The 20667-nt window shown below is 41.9% G+C and overlaps 1 protein-coding gene and 1 long non-coding RNA gene across 15 annotated transcripts in view; one reads left to right on the top strand and one right to left on the bottom strand.

The window, feature by feature from the left end:
- The window catches only part of LOC126995578 (uncharacterized), a 60072-nt gene that overhangs the window by 36937 nt on the left and 2468 nt on the right, over nucleotides 1-20667 (bottom strand). The gene's annotated exons all lie outside the window — the stretch shown is intronic.
- On the top strand, nucleotides 1156-14192 carry LOC126995589 (uncharacterized). Of its 4 annotated transcripts, none has more exons than XR_007750435.1 (10): nucleotides 1156-1298; nucleotides 5509-5705; nucleotides 6703-6846; nucleotides 10236-10332; nucleotides 11022-11179; nucleotides 11711-11899; nucleotides 12217-12274; nucleotides 12663-12717; nucleotides 13011-13084; nucleotides 13353-14192. It is a non-coding gene; the product is annotated as an uncharacterized LOC126995589 (long non-coding RNA). The 4 variants fall into 4 exon arrangements; XR_007750433.1 differs by having other exon boundaries at nucleotides 6698-6846; XR_007750436.1 differs by having other exon boundaries at nucleotides 6698-6846; nucleotides 12217-12339.

Raw genomic sequence — 20667 nt, 5'->3', positions numbered from 1 at the left:
TCGTCTGCGTAAAATGCACAGAACATATTTGCGCGTGCCTGGTGTTTATTTTGTCTGTACGCCGGCAGCAAGTCACCCACTGTTTTTTTACAGATTCTTCTTTAGGGAATCTAAAATAACGCACCGTATTTCCGGTTTTTCTGGTATTATTGTTGCACCCATATACCGAACAGTTACTCGGCATGTTTGCGGAAAAAAATGAAGTACTTGTCACACAGATCGAACGGGAGATATCTAAGTACTTTCCTTCCTACCATTGTATCTTTTTAATTTCATGGTGCTACCTACACATATATTAATAGTTGTATAATCACACTCTGTCCTGCCTGGGGGTTGGGATGGCATGTTCCTCCCTTCTCCCTTGTTGTTTACCTGCAACAATAAACTATCAATCATTCAATCAGACTAAAATCTGATTGTCTGAAGAGCCTGGCCAGTGTGTGAGGCTGCGGGGTTGATGACGTCACAGCCTGGGACCTCCCGCATCGGTCGATCGTGGGTTTATGTTCTTTTCTTGTTCAATAGCTGTGGCGTGGTTCCTAAAGTGCATGGGTGGTACCGTTCACCCATGGCCGTCTCTGTGTATATATGGCCTTGGCTCATTTGGGAGCGGTGGATTGATTAATGAATTACGAGATTATATACGAGGTTAATGAATACGAGAGAGAAGGCTGAGAACACTACAGAAATTACGAGCAGTGGTAATCATATGTTTGTATAGAATTTTGTTTTTTTGTTTTAAGTTCTACCTTGCATAAAATAAGCAAACATTCAGTCAAGTTATATGTTGGGGAAGGAAAATAAAGTTGATAGATTGATGGTTTGATCTGGGAGGACGGTGAGGAAAAAAAGGGCCGTAGGGGGAGGCTAAGCTAAAGGAAGACATGTGCCGTATAGATAATAAAATCGAACTACGAAATATTATCGAGTTTACCAAATACCGAGATTTTAAAAGTGGCGCCAAATCTCACATACACAAGGACCAAGACGTGGAAAATAAGTATCCCCTAAAAAATCCATCTCTATAACCATTTAAAGCAAGAAAAAACCACATTGCCCCATAGATAAAACGTAAATAAAGTCAAGCAGATGCAAATAATAGGTAATCGATGTAAAATCCCCATTCCAGAGGGCACAAATAAGATAAAATCGTAAAAATAAAACTTCCTACCGTCCATTTTCTCTCGAGCCTCGGCCATGGCAGCACGCGGGGCCGCACGGGGAGGCAAGGACACTCGACTTTACCTGATTTTTGGTGGTTTGTGGCCCTCCTGACCCCCGCTATGGCCCGGAGACAGGTAATGAGTGCGTGCAGGTGTGTGAGGTGTGCAGGAGGAGGAGTGAGGCGGGAAGGGAGCATGAGGGCGAGGTGAGCAGCGGGCCATGTGGTGGTGGTGGTCACACGAGGGCGGAGAGGGCGATTTTTTTTTTTTTTTAATAATTTTATGGAGTTGTGGACATGATTGGTGGATTATTTGCAGCCTGTGTACACTGTGAAGATACTTTATTTTTTTTACAGCATAGCAAGGTCGATATTTTTTGGTTTTCATGTAGTTGTGTACAGGATTGGTGGTTTATTATTACTGCTCCTATATATATATATAAAAAAAAAAAGTAAAGAGGAGTGGTCGAAAGAGGTCAATTTCTGGAGGAGAGATGTCCTGATACTATACATGATGGAAGGATTGGTAGTCGTGTGCCTCGCTGGCCGCGTACCCATCTGCCACTGGTGTTCAAAGTCTATCCAGTAACTGGACTAAGGGGTGGATGTCAATAAAAATACCCTACTCGAAAGGCTTACGAGGCCCTGGGAATGTGGCAGTAGTTTGGTGCGGCTCGGTACGCCATCTGGAATTGGGTGTTATTCTGGAGTTTCACCCAAGTAGGCATCACGAGGTTAGAAAGTCTCCCCAACGTAGCTAACAGGTGAGGGATAGGGGTGGAAAGGACTTCACCAGGGATCTCACTGTGGGACAGATTGAGTGCACCTGCATACATTATAAAATATGTAGGGGGATTCACATTAAAGTAGCGTGCTTATTTCTGGACAAAATATGCTGTTTATTACGGAGGTAGTATTTTCTCCGGAAATCACTACATGAATGAAATTTCAATGCCTTTTATTATGTACCAGCTGCTGCAACCTCAAAATAGCTTGCAGAGAGGTTCAACTTGCTTTCTGCTTCTATATATCACTCACTGCTCTTAAAGCCATATTTCGTCCTGTGCTGCGTAGTTTTCCGCCACCCCACACCACGTGCCAAGTAAATTTAAACTAACCAAACTCTACTTAAAGTAACTTACCAAACGGGGGGCTTCACCCCCTTTGACCTCCCTTCTCTTTGCGCCGGAAAAGCAATGTGGCAGTGTGTTGTATGGACACAAAATATGCTTCATACATGGAGCTTAGCTCCCTCGCCCCCGTTCTATTTTCTTGAAGTCTCTTAACTGCACTGCATTCAGGAACTAATAAAGTATCCATGTTGTAAGTATTAACTTCGCCAGAGGAGGCTACCCTTTCGTGAATAAATGTAGTATTGGATGAGCTGGGCCTGACAACAACCTTTACAGGTAGATGAGCTGGGCTGAAATGGCAACAGCCTTTAAAAGCATGAGAAATATTATTAGAATAGCTTTGTTTGTAATTTTATAATTATGCAGGAAATTGGATACAAACTGAAATGAAGCCTAGACACTGATGAGAGGCCTGAAGAAAAAAAAACTAAGAACATACAGTACGGTCTCCAAGATTGCGAGTTTCAAGTTTGCGATAGGGACCCCAAAAATTAGATTTTTATTGAAAAATGAAATTGCGATATGTCTTGAAAGGAAAAAGATGCTAAAACCGAGATTTTTCACACCTTGTTGTGGTCCTTGACTCCCATTCTCGCTCTTACCCACCCCCTGGGCCTTTCCATTGGCCACGGGAAGCATTGTGAGTGGGATCCGGGCAGCCCCGACTGCACGCTGGGCTTGAGCAGCTGATGGGCGGCTGATGATGATGATGGTGATGTTGAGTGTCGGCGGCGTGGCGTTTGCATTGGCACGACCTGAACGGTATTTTTATCGGGGCCAGTGTGTGTGTGGCTGTGTTTATTATGGGAGATGGAAGAAAAGAAAGGGGTCCCGTGCAACATCTGGTAAATAAGAATTGGCAAATTGAGAAGCCCAAACCCATAATAAACACACACACACACACACACACACACACACACACGGGCCCCGATAAAAATACCATTCAGGTCGTGCCGATGCAAATGCCATGCCGCCGACGCTCAACATCACCATCTCTATCATCAGCCACCCATCAGCTGCTCACACCCAGCGTGTGGTCGGGGCTGCTCGCACACATGTGCCTGGCTGCCCGGATCCCACTCACAATGCTTCCCGCGGCCGATGGAAAGGCCCAGGGGGTGGGTAAGAGCAAGAATGGAAGTCAAGGACCACAACAAGGTGTGAAAAAACCCGGTTTTAGTAGCTTTTTCCTTCTCCTTTCAGGTCATATCGCATTTTCATTTTTCAATAAAAATTGGATTATTTGGGCCCGGATGGGTGGCCAAGCGAAAGATGTTGATGGTTTTCAATTTTTCTCATAATAATGGTTCAAAGTTTGTGATTTCAATGTTTGTGACCCGCAACGTCGACCTATTTATCGCAAACTTGGAGACCGTACTGTATTTATGCACAGTTCTAAGTGGAGGATATTTTTATTTGGATGCTGTCAGTCTATTAGTTCATTTAAGATAAAGTATGAGTAGAAATGGAGATAAAGGATAGGATCATTCACATGTAGATTATTAGTGAATCCCATGTATTTGGTAGTAGATCTACTTTATCTTTTAGATGAAAATTAAGTAATATGAGCTCATACTTACCCATAATTTTAGCTCAATATGCAGTGCAGTATCTTTATATTTAGAATTGGTTCCAAAGTCATGTAAAAGGAAACCATTTCCATTAAATCAACTGCATCTCCACTGTTATAAATTGTTGTCGCACCTATTAGAGCCACGGCAGCCATGTTGGTGTCGTGGTGTCGAGAGTGTGCCAGAGCAAGTGCTGTGGGGAGTTCGCTAGCACCTCTCAGGCTGTGGACAGCCTAATGAGTGGAGTTTGATAGTAATCCCCAGACAGATTATTATGGCATGATTATTATTATTTTTATCTTGGAGATTGAGAAAACTTTTATATAAGGCATCTGGAGGTAAAGGGGCAACATCGCCAAATCTGGCATTTTTAGTTAAGTGTACCATGCGATAGGCACATGCATTTTCTAAGATTTTCAAAAACAGTGCAAGGTATTCTGACCTTTATAACAAGAGAATTGAGGGTGTACTAGCAAAAAGTGAGCAAGAATTCCTTATTATCATGGAGTGGTTGTTGGAGGTAAAGAGGCAACATCACCAGCAGAATGAGAACCAATGAGGAGCTGGTTTTCCCACTTCCCACTGCTCCGCCAGTCACAGGCCGTGCTGCCCACCAAGTGGAGTCTGAGTTAAAGCCCGGGAAGTAAACATTATCCTCAGAACTACTCATATTATTCATTAAAAAAAATCATAAAAAATATGCAGTTTGGTTTAAAATGAAATGATTCATACTGTAGTTTATGCGTACAACATAGGTTTTAAAAAATCCACATTCATTATGGATATTCCAATTAACCAATTTCCAAATTGGGGTATAAAAATTGAGCAATGAAATTGATTTATCTTCCAATACAAAAAAAAGTTCTTATTATACAGCTAGGCCATTCAATTAAAATGAATACAAACAAAAACTTGGTAAGTCAAGGGGAAAGTGCAGTATACTTAGCTAAACTTTGGATCAAAACTAGGTTTTCGTGATGTCACCCCTTTACCTCCGGATGCCTCATATATTCGCTTTCATTACAGGAATTGCAATAACGCAGTGAAAAAACCCCAGGTTCAATCGCTGGCACTCAGTGGTGCTAATTATGGGATTTTTTCACTGCATTATTGCATTTCTCTAATGTATATATACATCATGTCATAGGGGTTAATTAAAATTCTCCAGGTATACCATGAATTTGAGTGGGGTCACCTTCACTTTCATGTCCACAGTTGGGACTAGATGTGTCAGGTGTTATTAAAATAAATAAATTGTTCAAATATATAAATAGATGAGTCATCTGGCATTGGCTCAGTTGGTTTGCTGCCCTGACTTATGCTCAAAAAGCTTGGGTTCCTGGCACTCAGTGTTCATAATGGGATTCCATTTCATATTGATAGGAGTATGTACCTGTGTTAGAGGAGATTGGGATAGGGGACAGCTCTTTTTGATGGGTAATCGTGATATAACGTTGAGTTATCAGTTAAGAAGGGCAATATGACTGAGGTTGATGTCTTGAAAGATGGTTTAATACAGCAGACTTATATTTGCAACTTTGCTACATAAAGCATTAATGCCACAGTTTTTTATTTGAAAATTTAAAATTTAGGTCTTAAATTCATGTGTATATTCCTTCCTCACAGATATTGTTTTCTCCAGTGTTTTAGGGGTCAGGGTGCCAGAAGGCCATGGGACCACAGCCCCTAGAGCAGGCTGCTCAAGGCTATGATTTAATGATCCTCTGGAGTGGGGGCTAGATCCTGTCGAGATGGTCAGACTTCTGTAAGGTTGTGCTTGAGGAGCTGGTCTGCCATTGGTCTGGAAATCAGCCTATCCTTGACCTCATTCGTGTATGGGTATGTGTTCAGTTTCTTTCATGAAAATTGTTCTTTATGTTATAGTTAAATTTACCCTCCTAAGTCAGTTTTGTTATGTTCCACACACGTTTTTCTCTGCATTAGGGTAAATTGAGTAATATCATAAAAGCATCACAGCATTAGCCTGGTAGCTGTGGGGATCATGTTTCTAAAAGTTCCCTCTAAGCAAGAAAAATGAGAAAAAATCATCACTCAAGCAAACCATTTCATAATATATATCAACGCATTTGTGATCAGTTTATGTATCATCTATTTTGTGGTGTTTATATCATGGCAAAAATTTGGCCCATCACTGGTACACGGCTAAGCTACAAATTTGGCCTGTCGCTGCTGCCAGGTTAATTAATACAAAAAATATTGTTCCTTTTAGTTTTAAAAGTTATTTACTACCTCATGAAACTTCAATGCATACATGTAAAAGCAAGTAAGCAACACAACTAAATTGACTTGGAATTTTTTATTGCCACCAGAAACACTTATACTTGCTATTTTGACCTGAACCATGTGTCTTCAGCAGTGTTCAGCATCTTATGGGTGCCAGTGGTGTTTACCTGTACAATTTTGGTATCAAAACTATCTATAATGACTTAGGCAACTTCTAGCATATTTTGTTTGCGACAACTGTTTGGGCAAGTCACCAGCAATGCTTAACAAGTAAATCCTGTAGGCACATTAACGATTTAATTTTCTACATATAAGCAGTAGTGTACATGCCAGAGTGTAATTGTGTTGCATGCAGGCTGCAGCACCTGTTAGAGCCACGGCAGCCATGTTGGTGCCGTGGTGTCGAAAGAGTGCCAGAGTGATATTGTGGGGAGTTCGCTAGCACCTCTCAGGCTGTGGACGGCCTAATGAGTGGAGTTTGATAGTAATCCCCAGACAGAATTTTACTTTATATTTTTTCTAATTACTCATATTTTGTCACCAATTTTGGCAATAACAGTGTCTAATGTAATTTTTCCACTTCTCAGGACAGCAGAAGCAGAGGAATGAGCTGCAATATTCGCCTACCAGAGATCATGGCATTTCATCATCTTGATTGATGCCACAGGTGACTTGAGATTTCTCACAAGCCAGGCCTTTATGATGGCAGCCAACTCTCCTCTGATGTCCATTGCTGGTGTGTTCTTACCTGGTGATGTTCCTTTTTTTCCTCTTTACTTATTTATTTATTTATTTATTTATTTATTTTTTTTTTTTTGACGTGTTTGTGCATATCCAGCTTGTGATTGAGAGGCTGGCTATTGGGTTAGGTAGTCATTAGTCACTGAACATGAAACATGAAAGATTGTTGTGGGGTTTGGGGTGTTGGGGTAGGACATGCCATATTTGTGTGGTTAGAGCAAAGAAAAGGTGAGAAATAAAGGATGCTAATGAATATATAGGGAGCAGAGGTGAAGGGAGAGAGGGTGTGAGGTGTCAGTGGAAAGAAAAGGTTAGGACTATAAAGAATACAGAAACAAGATATAGGAAGATGTTAGCAGATGTTGCATGATGAGGGGGAATAGGTAGGGATGTTGGGAAAAGGAGGGGATAGTGTAGTGGCAGTGGAATAGGAATGAGAAAGACTATAGGGGGAAGCATCAAAGAGTAACACCAGATTTTTTTTTTTAATGCATTAATATATGTTAAGTTACGTGGCTAGTATGGATTTTTTATTCCATTTTCGGGACAAAGTTAGTCAGAAATGTTGGCTTTTCACCTAGTTGTCAACGTGTCTCTAACTCAATTATAAAGTAACATTAAAAGCACCTTAAACAACTAACCCCACCTTGAGTCTTACTATCGTTGGGGAAGACTAATAAATCAGGTGTCAGAGGCAGAGGGATAGGGGAAGGATAGAGGCGAGGCACTCCTTCAGAACCCCAGCAGCCGGCGTGGTGTTGTGGCATCGACAGGGTGCCAGAGCAAGGGTCATGCTGTGGGATCTTGGCAAGCACCACCCGAGCTGCCTCTGGTGGCCTTGGGGGTGGTGTCTGCATGTCATTCCACACAGACTAGCAGTAACAGTGATCCTGTATTTCTTTTTTATATTCTTTAGTGTTCTGTGGAGTAGAGGTTGTGTTCTTAACCCTTTCATTGCGTGCGGTGAGGGAGGCGACGATCCCCCCAGGTGAGGAAGACGAAGAGATGCACCCCCTGGCATGTGCTCCCTGTTAGTAGTAGTCAGGTTGTGTTTGAGCACATTACTCTTTTTTTTTTTTTTTTTTTTTTTTTTTTTTTTTTTTTTATATATATATATATATATATATATATATATATATATATATATATATATATATATATATATATATATATAATTTAGAGTTTTAGTTGTGTGATGGCTAGTTAGTGTAGAACAAAATGAGTAAGACGATGGTGCTACGATTATTTATTGATTTTTAGTTGTAAACCAATGAGAATGCTAATATGGGAGTAGGTAGGAAGACACCTACTGAAACAGGCGTAAGCCACTCCTGGTGGGGTATATATGGGAAGCGAGGAGGGTGCTGAAGCCCTCCAAAGACCCTTTCCATGTCCTCATTACCCATTTCCCTATTGTCTCATCAACACCTGAGAGTAGTTCAGCATGCTCTCTAAAGGCAGATCCTTTCTTTCCACACCACACTACAGTCACACAACATGCACACAATTTCCCCAAATTTAAAAAAAATAAAAATGGCGTACTTTAACATAGCCTCGGAGTCCCCGCCTGGGGGGGACCACAAATTTCTCCAGGGAGGACTCCCCTTCTGGCTGCTGACGTGAGAGGTGTCTTGATAACTCCTCAGACCTCATTCTTATTAATTTCTGCAACATTCGCAGTCTTTGTTTCAATTTCCATTCTGTGGAGCATCATCTCTCCTCTAATCCTCACCTTCTGTTCCTCACCGAAACACAGGTCTCGGCAGCTACTGACAGCAAGCCTAGGTGTGCAACAACATCGCTTGCTCTCGTGCCCACGACCTTGTCTCTTCTGAATTCTCCACCATCTGGTTAAGACTTCATTATCATTCTATTACTAAATACATCTGTACTGTCTATCTCACCTAACTCTACTAACTGTAAAATTCTTTGACTACTTGAACTCTAAAGTGGAGCACATCTTGACCCACTCTCCCTTCGTTGAAATCTCCATCCTAGGAGATTTCAATGTTCATCAACTTTGGCTTTCATCCTCTTTCACTGACCAGCCTGGTGAACAATCCTACACAACTTTGCTCTCCTTATGATCTAGAGCAGTTGGTTCAGCATCCTACACGTATTCCCGACCATCTCGGAGACAGGCCCAAACATATTAGACCTCTTCCTTACCTCTAACCCTTCTGCTTACTCTGTCAAACTGTTCTCTCCGTTTGGGCTCCTCAGATCACAACTTTATTTCTGTATCCTATCCTATCACTCCTGTGCAGCCTCTGGACCCACCGAAGAGGCAATGCTTCTGGCATTTTGCTTCAGCTCGGTGGGACGACCTGAGGATGTACTTTTCCGATTTCCTGTGGAATGATTACTGCTTCCAGGAGAGAGATCCCTCTTGTGTGTGTCGAGCGCAGAGTTGATGGTCTATGGAATGGAGGCAGAAATTCCACGTATTTTCTCTACTCCTCATGCTAAATAAAAAGCCTTGGTTTAATCATGCTTGTTCATGTGCTATCAAAGATAGAGAGGCAGCTCACAAAAGGTACCAGAGCCTATGCAGTCCTGCTAACCATGATCTTTACATTTCTGCCCAGAATTGTGCCAAATCTATTCTTCGACTTCCCAAAAGCTCTTTCATCCATAGTAAATGTCAAAACCTTGCTTTTTCAAATTCTTCCAGAGACTTCTGGTACCTAGCCAAAAATATCTCCTCCAATTTCCCTTCTTCATGTTTCCCTCCTCTCCTTAACCCTAGCACTGCCGTCTCATCTATCTCTAAGGCTAAACTCTTCTCTCAAACTTTTTGTAAAAACCCCTCTGGATGATTCTAGGCATATTCCTCTCACTCATCCCCTCTCTAACTCCTTTATGCCTGTTATTAAGATTCTTAGAATGATTGACCTATCTTTCGGCCACTGAACGCTTTTTATAGTAGCATTGAGTAGTGGGCTTTTTGTTTTTTCATTAGTTATTTTTTTTTTCCCTTGAGCTGTTTCCTCTGAAAGAAAAAAGAAATAGGTACTATGATGGTGAGTTAATGTAGAACAAAATGAGTAAAATGATGGTGAATTTTATTGTCAAACCATTGCAATGAGTCCATTCAGGCATTGGCTTCCGTGGGTCCTTTTCTCACTTCTGCTGTGCCACACAGTCCCAACACCTATTTTTTCCTCTCACATGTTACTTATAGCTAACATTTGAGAGGAAGAGATAGGCAGTGGGACTGTGTGGCAGAGCAGAGGGGAGGAAAGGACCCACGGAAGCCAATGCCTCAACGGACTATTTAAAATTGTTTGACCACAATGCAGAACAATATGAATTAAAGTTTGTAATGACCAGTGCTACCATTACCATAATCACCACATTAACCTTCTCTCCATCCACTTACAGGAATCCATCCATCAGCCTCCAGTATAACAGCGTCTACTCTGAAGAACCTCTCAGCATTCAAAAGTAGCAGTGGAGGACCCAAACCTGCTCCACTAAGGTAACTTGTGATCTGTATTGCTTTATATCACTTTGTAGATCTGCCTCTTTGTTTTAGCTGCATTTTATTTATTTTTTCTGTATGATTGCCTTTTATCTTTTGTCTCTGCTTCTGTGTTGTATTAGTATGTTTAGTGTCTGGCACCTGTTTGAGCCATGGCAGTGGTCCTGGTGCTGTGGTATTGGAAGTGTGCTAGAGTGAGTGCCTTGGGAGACACGTTGACGGCATTCAGGCTTCTGGGTCATGAGGATGTTGTCAAAGGAAACTCCCACACATTTTACCCTGGAACAGATGCTAAAAATACTTCTACTTCATATTCCGTTCTACACAAGTATTATAGGGAGTGTCTTGGGAGACTCGTCGACAGCATTCAGGCTCCCAGGCCACGAGGATGTTGTCAAAGGAAACTCCCACACATTTTACCCTGAAACAGATGATAAAAATACTACTACTTCATATTTCGTTCTACACAAGTATTATAGGGAGCAAAAGTAGAGTGCTTGGTAGCCTGTCTCGCTTAACTCTTATTACAAATCAGCAGAGGAAAAAAAAAATGTCAACCTTCATATCTTGTATGTTATATTATGAACAAGTTGGATAATATGAATAAGTGATGCTTTTTTCTCATTTGACATAACTTCTATTTAGGCAACAATTGAATAGTTGTTATTAATGCACTCACCCTACAGGCTTCCCTGAGGAGCAGCCACACTGGACAAGCAAGATGGAAGGATATTCAAGGTGGTTGGGGTTGAAGGGCTGTGACAGACTAGCAGACCCGAACCACCCTTGTGTTGTGCGAGGTGATCATGGGTGTTGTAGCTGTCCATTCTTCAGGAAAACACAGGTGAGGTGAATGACAGATGGCCAGCGTGTGTGTGTGTGTGTACGTACTCTGTCCTTCATTTTTCATTTATTCATTCTTGCTTCATTTCATCATTCCTTTCCCAATGGCACATGTTAGAGCCTCGGCACTTCCATTGTGCTGTGGTGTAGAAAGTGTGCCAGAGTAAGTTATGGGTGGAACTCTCAGATGCCACTTCGGCTCTCGGGCCACAGGATGGTTGTCTAAGAAAACCCCCATACAGTGACTGAAAAAGCAGCACCAATAAGATGACACTTAAAGGGGGAAGTGGGTGAAGAATAGTGTGAAACGTGCCATTTACAGTTAGCAACATCCATCCACTTCAGATTTTGCTTGGATTTTTTCTCATTCATAAGGTGCTTCATATAATGTGTGTTATATTTCCTGCACTGCCCATTTGACTAGGAGGGGTTTGATATAAGCTTTTTTTATTTTATGTATGTAATGGCTAAACTATTTTACATATGAATTTTACTTTAGAAAAACTTTTAAAAGGGTCTTATGATATTGCAGATTGACAGACATAGCAAAGGAAAGAAGGAATGTGGTGTCTTGCATAATAGATTGAGGAAGGAATGGGGATCCTCCTTCCTTGCTTTCCACTGTCCTCCCCTCTCCCGAGGCTCCTGTGTTTTATTTTGTTCATAATAGTGACCTCAACATACATCCAGGAGGAGGAGGGAAGACAGTCTTCAGGAGCAGGTTTGTCCAGATTTTATAGTTATTGACATTAGAAGGATTTGCTATTTGTGGCTATGCTGGTGAGAGGCATGAACTCAAATTAAATAATTGAAAAAATGTAGTTAGTAAGTTTGTTTATCTTTACTAGTTAATTTGTTTTTGTTGAATATAAGCACTCATTTTAAAAGAAAAAGTTGCTGTTTAGCTTTTTCATGATGTTCCATCTTTCGGGACCGATTACCCTTGAGGAGAAATCTCCACTGATCTCCAAATGTTCACTGTTCTTCATGCCACTTCTCCCATGATGCTAATGTGTGGCCTGATCTCTTTTTTTTCAGAACTCGTGTGTGATCCAAGAAGTATATCCTTGTAGTGGTGATCAGCAAGGTGGTGAAGGTGAGAAAGTTTCCTCGTCAAATCAGCTTACAGAAAACTAACCACGTCACATCAATGCAACGGAGGTTTTGATATATCTTTTCAGTTATTGACATTAGAAGGATTTGCTATTTGTGGCTATGCTGGTGAGAGGCATGAACTCAGATTAAATAATTGAAAAAATGTACAGTTAGTAAGTTTATGTATATCTTTACTAGATAATTTGTTTTTGTTGAATATAAGCACTCGTTTTAAAAGAAAAAAGTTGCCATTTAGCTTTTTCATGATGTTCCATCTTTCGGGACCGATTACCCTTGAGGAGAAATCTCCACTGATCTCCAAATGTTCACTGTTCTTCACGCCACTTCTCCCATGATGCTAACGTGTGGCCTGATCTCTCTTTTTTCAGAACACGTGCGTGATCCAAGAAGTATATCCTTGTAGTGGTGATCAGCAAGGTGAAGGTGAGAAAGTTTCCTTGTCAAATCAGCTTACAGAAAACTAACCATGTCACATCAATGCAACGGATGTTCTGATATATCTTTTCAGTAAATTCATCTTAACAAGGAGCCTATTGTTTCTGGAGGAGAGATTTTGACAGCTAGTTCTTTTTGCTAATTTGGTTTATTTTGTCATGATGTTCCATCTTTCGGGACCGATTACCCTTGAGGAGAAATCTCCACTGAGCCTTAAGTGTTCACTATTGTAATCCAGCTCCTTTTGTTACAATCCTTACATGTGGTTTTGGTCTTTTCAGAAGGGCCAAAGTGTGGAGATTGAAGAAGAAATTGTCCCAAGATGGAGGTTATCCAGAGAATGAGAGCAATGAAGGTGTGTTGTTCAGCTGTTCTTGTTAGTAATTCTATACTTCGTAGTAAAGAAGAACACTACCTCAGTACTAATACTACTTTACTGCAGCAATTATTATCACTAGTTAATGAAAGAATTGGGATGTTAGTTACCATTATTGTTTAGCATTTTTATGATGTTTCATCTTTCGGGACCGATTACCCATGAGGAGAGAACTCCACTGAGCACAATTTTTACTACTGTCTTTACGCTCCCACTCTCCTGATTCTAAGTGGACTTTTATTTTCAGAATATGTGAAGGATTTTTTCTTGGCTGGAGGGAGAAGGGTGTCCTCAAGATTGGTCTTCAGCAAAATCAAGGTGACTGTGTACATAGCAATCGCAGTATCATGATTCTTCCACATTAGCTTCAGTTGTGATGGTGATATGTATAGATGTAGTACAATTACCAGTTGGTTTTGTAGATGGTACAAGGTTATGTGGGATAAACTTCACTTTTTTCACATGAAAATAGGACTACCCATTCCTTCAGGGGCCCCAGCATTGCAAGTGGCTCTTCAGTGTTTTGAGGGGCCCCAACATTGCAAGTGGCTTCTTCAGTATTTTAATGGGCCCCAGCAGTGCAATTGGCTGCTTCAGTGTTTCAGGGGGCTCCAACATTCTAAGTGGCTTCATGTTTTTAGGGGCCCCAGCAGTGCAAGTGGTGTCTGGCTGGTGGTGAGGTGATGTTGTCCTTCGACTGTAGAGGCTAGATCCTCTTGAGTTAACTCAACTTCTGTAGGAAGGTTGTTGTACATATGAGGGTTTGGAAAGAACTGTTGGCATCAAAGGAGTTGCTGCCAAGGTCCTGTGAGTTGATCCATGGATATTGAGTTTTGTTAAGGATGCTGTGAAGGGTGTGTGTTCGGATAGTGTGAAGGGAGCAAAATCTTGGGCATTGAAGCAGGAAGTGGTCCAGTGTGTCAGGCTGTGTGGGACACCATGGGATCCTGACTGGCTGTATATTCGTGTGTCCCAAGTCCCAACATGGTCAACATTAATAAAACGTGCATGACTTTGATGACTATTATCTTACTACCAGATAGTAATATTGTGTATGGGTACCTTGGAATAAAAACTTGCCATAGAACATGATTGTAATTTTCCATTAGTATCCCACATTCACAAGGATATATTGTCATAAATGGTCTACATAATTAACTTTTTCAGTGGGTTATTCACCAACATCCTCTTCCCAACTATAAACTGGTGACATCCAATCAAAGCTTTTCAATCCTGTTTGCATTGCCTGCTTAGTTACTCTCCTCCCCTACTGTATTTCCTGAACCATTTCTTGACTTCTTCCTTAACCTGAATTTGCATTAATTTATACCAATTTCTTTGTATTCACACATCTATTTTTAGTCTCAAACTGAATACCCGGAGGAAGTTCGCCACAGCTGATGAGTCTTATCTGGCCGGTAACAGCACTTGACCCCCAATGTATATTTTGTACCCTGCCAGTCTATTTGCCTGTATCTAGTCAACTATGCTTTACATGCTCCCCCATTTTTCTTTCATGCACATTCAAGCTCATATTATTTGGTTAGCAGGGTGGTCGAGGGGGGCAAAGCCCCCCCCCCCCGTTAGCAGGTCGTAAAGTTCGCTTGGAGTAGTTTAAATATGCTCCACCACCCAAATACCCCGACTTCCCGAGGGTCCCCCAAGATCGGTGGGGGAAGGGGCTGGATCTGGATCCGCTACTGGCGCCCCCTTCATATTATAGTTGAGGGACATGTTCATGTATTTTGTTTTTTAACTATGGTATATGGAGGCGTATTATCGTATTCTGCAGGCGCGGAGTCAATATCCACAATCACCTTGTATATTGGGAACACGAACCTGTGAAGCAGATTCAAAATGCGGTCATTAAGGATTCACGTGTTCGAACAGCAATGGCCGGAGGTTCGAGAGCCTGCACTTGCTGTAGATGAACCCGCAGTACTGTTTAAGGCGCGGCGTTGGACGCATCACGGCTAGCCGGTGGTTTTGCTTGTCAGTAATAAACAATGAAGATACACCGTGTTTGGTGTACGGACTCTATCAGCAGGACAGAAACCTTGCGATGAGGTAACAACCTACTGGCACCGGTGCTAGAGAGAGGACATGTGTGGTGTAGGCGGTTTATGTGGGCGCAGAAGGCCTCCGGCGTAACGCCAGACCGGTAAGGTGAGCATCGTTTGGTGGGTTCACTACGCTTCTCTCCCAAAACAAGCTTGGGGGATCCAGTGAGAATGCGTGGTTTACGTATAGGGAACACTAAATTCGTCGCAAACCCTCATTTTAGTGGTGGTGGGAGGAAAAATCCCTAAATGTAGGGAATTTCCCTAGATCTAGGGAATTTTTTCCCCCCTCCCCCCACAAAAAAATACGCATTCCCACAGGTCCCCAAGCTTGTTTTGGGGGTGAGGGGGGAGTATGGGCAAACACTAGAATTTTACCTCATTTTCTGCAATGAGCACTGTATCATCAGCAAATAAGATTGAATTCAGCACCCACTTCCTTCCCTCAGCGTACATCTTGGCCCATGGTGACATGACACACATATAGATAGATAGATATCAGTGACAGCCGTAACAAAATTTTCAATCAGATCACCGATATTCAGTTCACGGTGAATGCATAGTTTTGCAAGCCCATCCAATCTCTCCTCACCTATAGTACAGAAGACCAACGTGATCTCCACATTCTGAATTCAGTGACATAATCATGTAAATCATCTAGGCCCAGAACTGGATCATTTATTAAGAGGTAGTCTTTGTACATCAATAGCGACCAGCCGCTGCTCTCTGAGCCTCTCTCTCCCCTTTGTCCAGCACCTGTCCGATACGCGTACTAGACAAGTCAGCGAGGCGAAACTTACGGAGCGTGAATAAACTGTGTATTTCACGTTTTTTTTTTCTTTTTAGCTTTAAACATAATTTTTATGTTAACGCGAACTATAGATAATCATTCATTTATGCATTTTAATAATAATGGTAATAATAATAATAAGGTAAAGTTCTACTTTCTTCCCAGTCTCGCAGCGGTACTTCTCACACTTCTCATCGGTTAGATCTCATTATTTTACGCATTTTGAACCCCATTTATGTGCGTCGCAAACTGCTAGTAACGCCGCTAGCGAGCTTTGAAAAGTTAGCGGGTTTTTTGCGGCCGCCACGGGGCGCAATGGAGGGGGCTGGGAGGGAGAGCGTGACATCCTCATGTGTTGACATTTCACGGGTAACGAACACTAGGGGTGGACAGGTACCGGTACCAGTACCGGTACTAATGGTACCAGCTAAACGGTACGGTACCGGTACCGGATTGCTCGGTACCGGTACCAGATTGCTCGGATTTATTTATTGGATTTATTGATAATTCTTCATATCCGATTCTTTTCTTTATTTAGGTTGCTAATAAATATTGTTATTGTTATCAGACTGATCGAGTACATCCATAATAACTATACATGCTATTTTTTTATCGAAAAAATAAATAATCATTCAGAGAGAGAGAGAGAGAGAGTGTACAACAGAAGAAACATTCTAATTGAGGGCAGAAATAAATGAGATGAAAAAGACCACTGTGTGTGTGTGTGTGTGTGAGAGACACACACACACACACACACACACACACACACATAGTGGACTTTTTCTCATTTATTTCTGCCCTCAATAATTTATAATTATTAGGATGTGTCGTCTGTTGTACTCTCTCTCTCTCTCTCTCTCTCTCTCTGAATGAAGTGAATATTTATTTTTTCGATAAAAAAATAGCATGTATACATTATGAAAGTACTCGATCATAGACTAATAACAATAACAATATATATTAGCAACCTAATCGGACATGAAGAATTATCCAGTAACTCAATAAATAAATAAAATAATGAAGCAGGACAAAATGCCGTGACTCAGCGAGCACAACATTCGATTAGGCTTAAAGCGTCTCTACAGGGCCCATACCGAATGGCGACGGGCGAGCGCCGAGCGTCACTAAGATCCAAGCGGTACCGGTACTATCGGCAATGCTCAGTGCCGAGTGATCATGAGTCTTCCCGGCACCAGGTACCGGTACCGGGTGCCGGCTGAATAGATTCTTCTCGGCACCAGGTACCGGTACCGGGTGCCGAGAAGAATCGATTCAGCCGGCACCTGGTACCGGTACCCAGTGCCGGGAAGAATCTATTCAGCCGGCACCCGATACCGGTACCCAGTGCCGGGAAGACATGATCACTCGGCACTGAGCATTGCCGCTAGTACCGTTACCGTTTGGATTTTAGTGACGCTCGGCGCTCGCCCGTCGCCATTTGGTATGGGCCCTGTAGAGACGCTTTAAGCCTAATTGAATGTTGTGCTCGCTGCTGAGTCACGGCCTCGCTGACCCTCTCCCCAAGTTCCCACCATTTTGTCCTGCTTTTCGTTTCCATCACAGCTCCCGTTTCCATTATTTTATGATTTGATTTATTTATTGGAGTTCCTGGATAATTCTTCATGTCCGATTCTTTTTCTTTTTTAGGTTGCTAATATATATTGTTATTGTTATTAGATTATGATCGAGTACATCCATAATAACTATACATGCTATTTTTTTATTGAAAAAATAAATATTCACTTCATTCAGAGAGAGAGAGAGAGAGAGTTTTCTTTACAGGAAATTTATTTGGGAATTTCATCAGAAGTCATTAAGATAAAAAAAATACTCCTTTGGGTACCGGTACCGGTACTAACGGTACCTGAGTTTTCGGTACCGGTACTACCGGTACTCAAATTAACGGTACTTGCCCATCCCTAACTAACACTGCTGCTGCTGACGTTGAGCGTCGGTGCCTCCGCCGCCACCGCAAAATAGCTCGCAACACGGCAGCCGTTGGTCTGCGCGTGTTCTAAAAAATAAAAAATAACCCACATGCGTGGGTTAATCGCTAACCTAGCGTACCATCGCTAACCAAGCGTTTGTAGAAAAGATAATTTATTATATGAAGGTCTAGTGATGTTTCATTAGGTAGATAATGAATGTGAGCTATTTTGCGGCGGCGGCGACGGCACCGACGCGTCGATGCCACGAGGCGGCCGCAAAAAAATCACTAACTTTTCAAAAATCGCTAGCGGCGTTTCTAACAGTTTGCGGCGCACATAAATGGGGTTCAAAATGCGTAGAATAATGAGATCTAACCGATGGGAAGTGTGAGAAGAGACGGGGAACAAAGTATCCCAGTCCCCCCTGTGACGCCCCGAGGCGGCCGCAAAAAACTCACTAACTTTTCAAAAAATCGCTAGCGGCGTTTCTAGCAGTTTGCGACGCACATAAATGGGGTTCAAAATGCGTAGAATAATGAGATCTAACCGATGGGAAGTGTGAGAAGTACCGCTGCGAGACTGGGAAGAAAGTAGAATAATACCAATAATAATTATGATAATAATTATCATTATTATTATTAATTCCGTTATTAAAAAAATATAATATGGGGGGGGGGGGCACGTGACAAGGTGACACCCCCCCCCTTGGATCTGTCATTGCGCGGCCACACTCCCCTATCCTGTCCTACCCCTTGTAAACTGCAGGGGACTTCATGTCCTTATTATCCCTATGGGTTGAATGATTCTTGTGGTGTTGGACTAATACTTCCCTTGACATATATAACCTGTATCTAAACCACCAAAAATCATCACAACCCTATCCTTGATTATCCTACATAGCTCCTCAGAAGCTCGTCATTACACTCGGTATTATTATGGTAACCGTGTTAATTGTGGTGGTAGTATTAAAGTAATTATTGAGCGAGCACGTGGTGTGGGGTTTCATGTATGTATTAGATTGGATTTAGAATTGGAACTCAAAAATTCAGCTATGGAAACCAACCACATACATTGAGATCTACAATATTAGAAGGGTAGGAGAGTGATATACTAAGGACATTCACCCCCCCCCCTCCTCTGGGCCCTTATACAAGTTAATTACTCGACTGCCCCGATGCTAGTTAGAATTTTGGGATGGTAGTTCATAATTTAGCTCGTTCACTTTCATAACTTACAAGACAATTCCAGAAGCAGCTCTTTATTACATGCGTAGCTCGAGAGAGAGAGAGAGAGAGAGAGAGAGAGAGAGAGAGAGAGAGAGAGAGAGAGAGAGAGAGAGAATCATGATCATAATAGGATAAGAAAAAAAAAAAATCATGTAAATTTCAAATTGACGACCCCCAAGAGCGAACACCCTACTTCCCCTACCCTACTTCATGCTACTTGTCAATGTCCCAGCTGCAGCTAAGAGGTGACGTCATGGGCCCCCGGTGGTGTGATGGGCGCCAAGAAGTCTACAGAAGACTATAATCATTTGGTCCACGCCCACAGCCGACTCCTCCTTCTTGGTTCATTCCTGCAAGTCTTCCTTATACTTCAACGCCCTAGCTCCTTTACCAATCCTATATTACGATATTTATAAAGTTCATCGGTGTCGATTGTATAATACTTTATAGGTCTCTCTCTCTCTCTCAAGGCCTGCTGATGCAATCATCCCTCCTCTTCCGAGAAAATTGTATATTTATATAGACAAGTGATTGACTTGAAATTCACGCCAATCTTTCACCTTAAGTAAAAAAAATGTTTGAGTGCATAGGACATAGAAAATCAGACCACGTACACTCTCTTTGATGTATGACCCCTTGGTCCAGACTAGGTGATCTTCAACCTAAGAGAGATTTCTATATATACATTCATGAGGAAGGCGTTGGGTGACACTGCAGGACAAACAAAACACCTTAGATACAAAAGTTAAAAAAAATATTTATTGTTATCACATGACCCGAGGAACAGAGGTAGAACGGTAGTCTTCGGGCGGAACAGATAATACGTACGATCTTGACACGCTCTTACATCATCATTAGCCAACAAATTCGTCAAGCAATCACAGAATTACATTAAATTCTCGTACATCGCCTGCGCTAACTGTCAGTTAGTGAGCAGTTGTGGAGAAAGTAAAACCCATCCAAGATTTCATCACTTTCAGTAATATCAAAATGTTTGAAAAACTAGACTATTCATTAGTTCCATCATCATAACACATTAAACATCATGATAGTTATTTTTTTGAGGGTTACTTTTCCATCACATTTTTAAGTACTTGAAATAATTAAATATGTAGGCATATTAATTCAGCCATTTAAAGTTCACTTGAGCATAACACACACACACACACACACACATACACACACACACACACCGTTTCCTGTTGTGTCATGTATAACAAAACAAAACAGTAGTGTGCCTGTCCACTATAGGCTATGGCACAGTTCACATTCACAAAAGTATACGTAGCACAGTTTGAAGCTGGTCCTCCGCCCCTCTGGCAGCGTTCCTTCAGACGTCATTTATTGGGGCACTTGCAGGCCGTGTGTTCTGGCACGAGCACCTCTTTGAATATCTTCTTCCTGCCCTCGTAGTAGAAGACGCTGACAGAAAGCTCTTTGATAGCCCCCGAGTATGGCAGGCAGGGTCCGTACGATTTTCCCAGGCGCGAGTCACCACAGAAGCTGCTGTTCTCGAGGCAACGGTTGACGGTGAACACCTCGGGGTTGAATTCTTTGT

The sequence above is a fragment of the Eriocheir sinensis genome, chromosome 8 (assembly GCF_024679095.1).
Source record: "Eriocheir sinensis breed Jianghai 21 chromosome 8, ASM2467909v1, whole genome shotgun sequence".
NCBI classification, from domain to species: domain Eukaryota; kingdom Metazoa; phylum Arthropoda; class Malacostraca; order Decapoda; family Varunidae; genus Eriocheir; species Eriocheir sinensis.
The sequence above is the reverse complement of the archived record's forward strand: the minus strand, read 5'-3'. Positions and strand labels throughout refer to the sequence as shown.